Source organism: Nomia melanderi, chromosome 1 (assembly GCF_051020985.1).
Source record: "Nomia melanderi isolate GNS246 chromosome 1, iyNomMela1, whole genome shotgun sequence".
Taxonomy (NCBI): Eukaryota; Metazoa; Arthropoda; class Insecta; order Hymenoptera; family Halictidae; genus Nomia; species Nomia melanderi.
In genome coordinates this window covers 20,154,251-20,162,976 of record NC_134999.1, presented here as the reverse complement: position 1 = coordinate 20,162,976, position 8,726 = coordinate 20,154,251, and the positions used below count along the sequence as shown (strand labels likewise).

General features: G+C 43.2%; 1 protein-coding gene across 1 annotated transcript in view; it reads right to left on the bottom strand.

Moving 5' to 3' along the window:
• Positions 1-7,608: 7,608 nt before the first annotated feature.
• The window catches only part of LOC116432686 (uncharacterized), a 240,693-nt gene continuing 239,575 nt past the window's right edge, over positions 7,609-8,726 (bottom strand). The window contains exon 13 of the mRNA XM_076368333.1: positions 7,609-7,804. The gene's annotated coding sequence lies outside the window, so the exon portion shown is untranslated. The remainder of the gene's footprint in view (positions 7,805-8,726) is intronic.

Here is an 8,726-nt window from a genome sequence, read left to right as displayed (position 1 = left end):
ATCTTGTTGAGTTATTTCATTTTGCAGTCAATGTGGTGAATAAGATGAGGTAATCGGTTAACTGCAACTTTTACACGCTCAGGCGTGAAAGTTTTACGTCATTGTAACTCGAAAGTTACGAAATATGTTCGTTTGATAAAATCATGGAACCTATTGAATACATTGTTAATTCGTATTCATATGTGGGTATTTATTAATTTTGTACTGCATAGATATTGTTATAATCGTGAACAAAAATTCGGCCCATAGAGGGTTAATTAATGGAATCGCATGAGATTAGCACGTAGTTTTCTATTTTTCTATTGTTCAAGTGATTGTTATGTAATTTAGCTTCTTCTGTTGAGGGTTTTGTATATTTCAGAGGATCTTCCGCAAAGGGTTAGTGGTATCGCGCGTTTGAAAGGAAAACGGGAGAATGGAAGTATTGTAGATGGATTTAAATTGGCTTTGTGAATTGATAGTATGTTTGAACATTAGATGAATGGAGTGTTTCAGTGTCTGGTAATTCGAGATTGAAGGTAGCCTTCAGTGAATTCGGGATGCAAGTTTTGATGAATCATTGGCGATTTTTTAGGGACATTGACAATTATATTGCGTACTGTATATCGTGTTATGGGGAGTGTTTCAACGCGACAGAGGTTGGACAGTGGGTATTTCGTGAGATGATAAACACAAGTAGCATAAGGACTTCGGATTTTACGATGAGTCCGCCATCGCGATGGCAATAGCGAGTTTATTGGGACAATATTTTCCGCCCTGGATGCTCCGCGGTTCTTTCGCGGACCGTTATGAATGTCAGAGTGGTTTCCGGATGAGCACTGACCAATTATTATTTTTATTTCTGTTGAGTGGATTCTCTGCTTAACCGGTCTTTTTAAATCTGCTTATTATCATCGGTTGCCTCGTTAAAACCTCCAATTGGATTCCTTCAAATTTCTCCGTAAATTCTCGAGTGTCATCGCATAACGCGACAGCGATAAACGTAAAAGAAATGAAAAAGGAAAGTGCGAGTGAAAGAGGCAAGTCGCCGGCCGAGGCCTGCAGCGTTCGCTATCTGAATTCGTAAAAACGGTCGTGAAAAAATATACAAATTATATCCACGGTGACGGACAAAGGGGTGGCTCTAAAACGCGAGCGACGCGAAACAGCAGGGTGTATATATTTTTCAAACTCCGCGTAGTAACGATGAATTTTTCGCGTGCAACGATCAATACGCGAAAATTGTTTCGTTCGAAATAATAGCGCACGGAAGCGAACTAGACAATGAAAAATAAATTTAGGTGTTTCCGCTCTAGGTGCACGGTTCCCATTAATACCGAACATCGTATTTTCGAATACGTTCATTAAACGGTTACGTGTACACACATCCACGATTTAACTGCCTTCCTTCGGCCACCGCACGATACCGCAGCATAAAAATTTCATGTTTCAAACAACCGACCATATAATGAATCGTGTTGCGCACCGGTACCAATACGGCTAGTCGATTTTAATATCCCATTATGCAATTACTAACAGCACGCAGGCGTTACATACACGAAATCATTTATGAAACCGACAGCTTCCAATTTCCCTAGTAAATTTAACCCCCTGCTCCGTGATTTCTTTCTCAACTCCGATCGACACGACTTTGTCGTTAATAATTCATTAGAAAAACAGAGAAATTGTAGGCGTACCCCGCGTCTATTTTCATTCCTAAGTATGATGATTGATTACAGAAGAATAATATTTACTTGGAATTCGAATGCGTCGAGTAATAATTTATCAACCTCTCGCTGGGAATACATGCATGTCGAGGTTTTATTCCGAAATTGTTAACGACATCGATAGTCTTGTTGCATTACGTGCACTAGAGTCTCCTGAAACGCATCACTCTGTAAAAACTATTGGTAAACAAAATTGGCGTACATATCTTCGAAAAACAGGTGAAAACAGAAATCTTCGCTCGAGACTTCATCGAATTCCCGAATTCATTTCCAGCGCAGGAGGTTGAATTATGTTGATAAGCCTCGCCACGAATCCGACGCGTTATCGTGAGGAAAGTGCTTAGTAAAAATATTATATCAGTCGGCAGCTGGAAAGAACGTTGCACAAGATGATTTATTTTATCGGCGATAGCGCCTCTCCGTTACACAGCCTAAAAGTAGTCTATCGGTTCGTAGAATCGGATGAAGCTATTTATCTCTTTTCCTTCTAATTATTCGTTTCTAATTTTTGTCATTACTCGCTTAGAACTGGAGAAACGTATCGATCGCGCTGTTTCAAATTTGTTTCTGTAAAAATAGATAAGCGTCAGTTTCTGCATTGAAACGAAAGAAGTGCCATCGCGCGGTATTTTTCGAGCGGACATTTCCAAAAACGGACTCTCGTCTCAAACTATTAACCTTTTGAACTCTGCAGGCTCCAATATTGCACCAGTTCTGATATTAAATATTTCAATGAATCCTAAGAAAACTACCTTGAGATTATTAGATCTTCCAAACATACAAAGTTTGTACTGAGAAGGGGATTAAAGGTCTAAGAAATGTTATAACAACAATCTACGTCACTTATTTCTAAATCAAACTGCCATGAATTCACTGTATTCCTCTGCAGAGGCCGAAGCGATGGAGTACCCGTGCGTCGACGACAACCGATAGGCCGACGAATTGCATTTTTGCATGATTTACATTGAACATGGGTTGCCTCCGTTGGCCTCGCCCAATCAGAGACAAATTTGTTTCTCGTGCGATTTCAACTTCAGCGATCTTTTAACAGAAATATTCTAAATATCGTGTCACTCGTGCTTTCCACAGTTATCTCGTCTAGGAAACGGCCGTTCGGCCGTGCTGTGCAACGGATGACCCCGGATTGCGTAACGCGAGGGACGGCGAGATAAGGAACAAGGAAAAACGTGACGTCGGAAAGGAACACTGTAAGAGTCGTGAGCGTAAACGTTCGGTAACGCAAAGAAAATAGTTGTCCCCGCTCGAAGATAGAAGTCGATGCACAGCGGGGAGAAAGCAATTTCGTTGGCCGTCGGTCGTGTCCACAAAATATTTTCGACGTTCACTGGTCCGAGGCTAATGAAGAACTGTTTCGAGGAAATCCGCTGAGTACGTTCCCCGGGTGTCCGATGTTTTACGGGAGCCCGAGTAGAAATTTATTGCCAGCCTCGGTGACAACAAGAAAGAGATTAAAAAGGAATTAAACGCCTCCCGTGATATTTAAAATCACGAGTTTAAATCCGTGCGCCGCGCGCCGGCTGATTCATTGTGTTCCTCGATCTAATCTGCCCGGAGGAATATTAATGCGGTGATTATTTTATGAACGCCTGCGATAATGATACCTTGACTTCTTATTTAGAGGATCATATTATTATCGCTGTCGTTTATATCTTGCGGCTCTGCTGGAACGGAGATGGTATTGTTATTCTTTTCTACCGGCCGAACGAGCTTTCACTTTCGTTTTGGTTGAAAATCAGATTCGGATTAAGTAATTAACTATTGGCTTTCGAACGTGTATTTGTAAAGATATATACGTGGGTTTGCTCTGATTTGAACTGGTTTAAATTTCAGCTCAGGTATTACTTAATCAGCTTCTTTAGTAATTTCTCGCGGAGGTATTCGCAGCGTTTTAGTGGTCGTTAAAGGAAGAATCTAGGAATGGTCATTTCAAACTATCTGGTAATTCTAGTGTTAATAGAGAAGATATTAGTGGTGTGATTGCATATTCAGGTCGGGAAGTTCGTGTTCACGATCTTTATGGTGAGGACTGTATTTCGTCGGGATCTGAGAGTTGCGAGAAGACGGAGAGGATGATCACTGTACTTCGAATCTTTATATTTTTAGATTAAATACAAATCAAAGTATGTTTAGCTTCAATATTGCTTCCTCAAAGCGACCGAGTCAAAAATTGGCAACAATGATTTCCCGTTAAACGTTTACAACTTAAGAAATCCGCATTCCTCTTCAGAATATTCCATCCAGCGAAACCCAAACACCTCGCTCGTTTCACGAAACAAATTCCACGTATCCAAAGAATTCCCGCAGACGTTAGCTCGACAGTCGACCCACTTATCGTTACACGATTCAAGATCAGTAACAATGATCTCCCATTCAACCTTCACAAGCTACGCCCAGAAATCAGAATTCTTCTCGACAATATTCAATCCAGCACCAAACAAATTCCACGCGTCCAAATAGTTCCCGCAGACGTTACCTCGATAGTCGACCCATTTATCGTTACCCGAGTCAAGATCAGTAACAATGATCTCCCATTCAACCTTCACAAGCTACGCCCAGAAATCAGAATTCTTCTCGACAATATTCAATCCAGCAAAACCCACTTACTGTTATCCCAGTCAAGATTACTAACAATGATCTCTCATTCAACCTTCACAAACTACACGCAGAAATCAGAATTCTTCTCGACAATATTCGATCCAGCGAAACCCACTTATCGTTACACGATTCAAGATTAGTAACAATGATCTCTCGTTCAACCTTCACAAACTACACGCAGAAATCAGAATTCTCGACGATATTCAATCCAGCACGAAACAAATTCCACGCTTCCAAATAGTTCCCGCAGACGTTAGCTCGACAGTCGACCCACTTATAGTGACACGATTCAACGGTCCACCATAAAAACTTACGAAAGAATGATCCAGCAGCTTGTAACGCACTCGTTAGACTTGCCCGAGCACGCAGCACCGCGAAATTAGCGGGTAGCTTAGCAAACACGTGGCGGAATCGAACTCGGACCTCCGTCAGCAGATAATGACGCTCGTCGAAACGGGGACAGCGGACGGAGGAGGATCCGCAAAACATTTGTCCCGATACAAATTCCCGGGAACAGATAGCGGGCTGCACTCTTGACCCGAATAGAGAAAAAAGAGGGACGACGGGCAAGAGAAGAGGAAGAAAGGAGTAGCCCGGAGAGAGAGAGAGAGAGTTCCTTCCGCCAGAGTAATTGCGGTGTTTGTACGGGCTAGTTCGTCCGTGAACCGGAGCTCGCCGTGTTCCGTAGGTAAGACGCCTTTATTTCATTGTAACCGCTGAAAAGTTATGGCGGCGCGGGTTTTACAGTCTCGCGGGACACGATCGCGCGGGACACGGGGACAGGCAGAAGGATAAAAGGAACGAGGGAAGAAAGGAAAGCCCGCGTCCCGGTGCCGGGCAATAAATCTTTGAATAATTGTCGAACGACCGTCGAGACGCTTCCGTGGGGGAATTAAACGTGTCGAATCTGGGGGATTGAAATCGCGTGCTTCTGTCGGCGGTTTTTATGGCCGATGCTCGTGACGGGGATCTCTGCATGGGGACGAGAGGATTGGCGACTGAGGTGCTCGAGGAGTTCGGCTTGAGAGGATAGTGGCTGCGACATGATAGTGCGAATTGAAATGATGAATGTATAGGTGTGAATCAAGTTTGTACCTGATGTTTGAGAAACTTTGTGTAATGCATCGATGTGCGAGATATTGGTATAGGCTTTGTTCGTTAACAATTGGGAAGTGTTTCAAGCTTACTTGCGAAGGAATACCGTGATAGTGTAGTATCTAGAATTTTAGCGTAGGTTAAGGTATTTTTAAGAAGAGTGAATGAAAGAATAAGTGTGAGCGACAGGTTGTAAATGGTCGAGAGAAAGTGGCCTGCAACGTCGCGGACCCAAGATTGCAGGGCCAGCTTTCCAGGGGTGCATTCGAGTGTTTGTGATGAGTACGAGTGAGAAGAATGCTTGCGAGAGAATGATTTTTGGGAGAGCCTGTAAGAGAGTTGCGGGAAGAGTCGTGTGTTGGCCACCGTGGCACTGAGTTGTACTTTTTACGTGTTGTCCGTGTTGTTTCCATATTTGATTAAATACATACATTTATTCCTAGCTCTCGATTACTCGAGATCCACTTTCATTATCTATACTATAGTAGCACTAATAGATAACGAGAAAGAGATTCAGACAAATAATAAAATAATCTTTGTCGTCATATACCTGGACTCAGTGAAGCTTGCTTCGTTAACGGTTAATTCACGTGTGACTTCGTTTGTTAGATGGAAAGACTGTACCTAAACAACGAGTGCTCGATATTCTTAGTGAAAAACTCTTAACTGCAAAGGTTGAATTGTATTTTCAAGTATATGCTTGCCGAAACTTGGCACACTGCAGTATTCATTGTATATTCTTCAAGCAAATATTACGCCTACGCGATAGACTCGCGTATTAAAGCTTATCAGCTTCGATTCTTCCCAGCGGGAGATACGAATAACTGCAATTGAATAGGGTTGACTAATGCTTACTTTAGCTACATTCAGCACGAGCCGAAGGCAACGTGCCAAGCTATAATATCAGTTTATGTAGATTCATCTTCATACGGATATCCATCTTCTTTTCAGTTGTGCCACCTGTTCGAAGACACCCGGTACAATCGACGGCTCGTTCTCGATAAAACTGACAGGGAAGGAAAGCCGCTAAACGCTTGTTGGACCGTGTGTTCCCTCTATTTACGAATATCCAGGACAGACGAAGTAATTACGTTAATCGAGCCTTGGACACCTGTCTCGCGTGATTAGTCAACCACTTGCGCTGGAAATAAATTCAGAAGTTTGGCAGAGTCTCCTGCGATGAACTTTGTTTTCGCCTATTTTACACTGACATGTACACTAATAATTTTGTTAACACTAGAACTACCGTACCAGTCAAAATGACTGGTTTCGATTTTTTTGTTTAATTATTGATATATTCGATTGAATATTCGAAATGATTTTGAAAGTAAATAGTTTCATTTCAGTACTGTAATGAATGTCTGAAGACACTCAAAATAATCTATTGTTACAATTTTTATAGGAATTCTAGTGTTACTTTCAAAAATCTAGTGTTAATCATTTTGTATAGAGTGATACATTTCGAAGTGACCTAACTGGCTTAATGCAACGAGATTATCAACGTGTGAAAGACATCGTTGAGAATTTTGGAATAGAAACGTCTCGACGCGCGTGGCACGTCTTTCCGGCGCAAATGGTTAACGAGCTCGAGCGGTCACAGTGTTATCGAGAATATATCTGAACGATTCTTCTCGTCCGCTTTCCCCGCGGCGCCAGTTAATTCCTCACGTTCCCGGAGGACCGCTCGAGGACGAACGTTCCAGAAATGGGATTTCAAGTTCATCGTTTTTACCTGAGCTGGTGCCTTCTGCTCGTCGCGTTGGTGTGTCTCTCGCAGGGACTATGGTTCTTCAGGAACTGTCCCCAGCGCACCTGGATCTGGAATATGTTTAGCAACTGCGAAACGAGCGAATCGACGGATTCAACGTCGAACGAGAACGAGGAGCTTCAGATAGAGACCAGAAATTACTTAGGTTTCCACTGTCGTCCGGGCTACGTTCTCATCGGCGGTATATGTCGCAAGAAAGTGTAATCAAATTTGTTCGATTTAACGTGTCATGATGAGCAGAAAGTGAAATAAACGACGGGAGATTTATTGTACTTGAATGTTCTCAACCCTTGTCTTAGCAGATCCATTCCATAACTTTACATTGAATCAAATAATAATTTGATTATTGACTTCAAGATAAAGAAAATCAATTTAGAACTATAACACATAGTTTCTTTCATTGGGAATAATGAACCTTAGCAGAATAATCTTTAACTTTCCATCGGAAGTAACTTTCTCGTTAATAATAATAACTCCCCCAATACTGACAGAACCAGCGCGACCGAAAGGGAAAAAGTCAGATCGAGATTCAACTTTAAATTCCATCCTTATCTCTCCGAAGTCCAGTGCGAGCCGCTTCTCGGAAGATTCGAAAGATCCACTCGCTGCCCGCGATAAACTGAAACGAAAAAAACAAATGTTAGCCGTAAATCCCCGGAATCCCTGATTCCCGGTGAAACAAGAGAAGAAAAACCCGGCCGACCGAGAACCGCCGGCGAATTCGAATTCCGTGCCGTCCTCGGTTCGCGTTGAATAAAATCGAACGGTCCGCGGGTTAATTAAAACGCGGCGATCTTTAACGACGACTCGAGACGGCAGGACTCGAGTATAGAAAGGAACGAAACGGAACGAACGAACGAGCGGCGCGCTCGAAAAGGAAAAGGAACTTCCCTGAAATCCAATGCTAGAGGTAACATAATCTCGCGGAAGTTCTTCGCGCGGGGCGAATCGGGGACGAGGAGGAAGAAGGGGCGGGGAGAAGAGCTGCCAGCGGAAAGTTGAAGAACGTAGCAGCAAATAAAACGCGCGGGGGCAAGAGTTATCGGGGGCGAAGGTTCCGCGAGGCGTTCGACGCGAGAGGGTTGGCTGGAGTTTACGACGGCGCGATGAATCTTGCGTCAAATGAAATGTGAAAAACTTATCGAATAAAGGCACCGTGTAATTTTACGAGGGACGAAGCGGAATCCTCTGTCAAATGAAACGTGAAATAATCGGGTTCGAATGAAACCGACACACGCGGCGTGTTGCTGATTTACGCGGAGCTGGCCGCGCGTTAAACAACCGTTCGATGCAGAGCGGAGCGGGGGGGAACGATGGTAGAATACACAAGAAAAAAGAGGATGGAATATACATGCCGGTAGAGATGGAAAGGCGCGTGGAACCACAAAAAAAGCGGTTTTAATCGACGCATCTGTATTTAGTTTTCCATCTGGTAAACACGGGACGGCGTTAATTTCCCGTGCAAATTGGAGTTTCGCTCTCTCGCGTTCCGCCGACGGCGAGCAACAATGACGGGTACCGGCGGGAGAGGAAAGCGAATA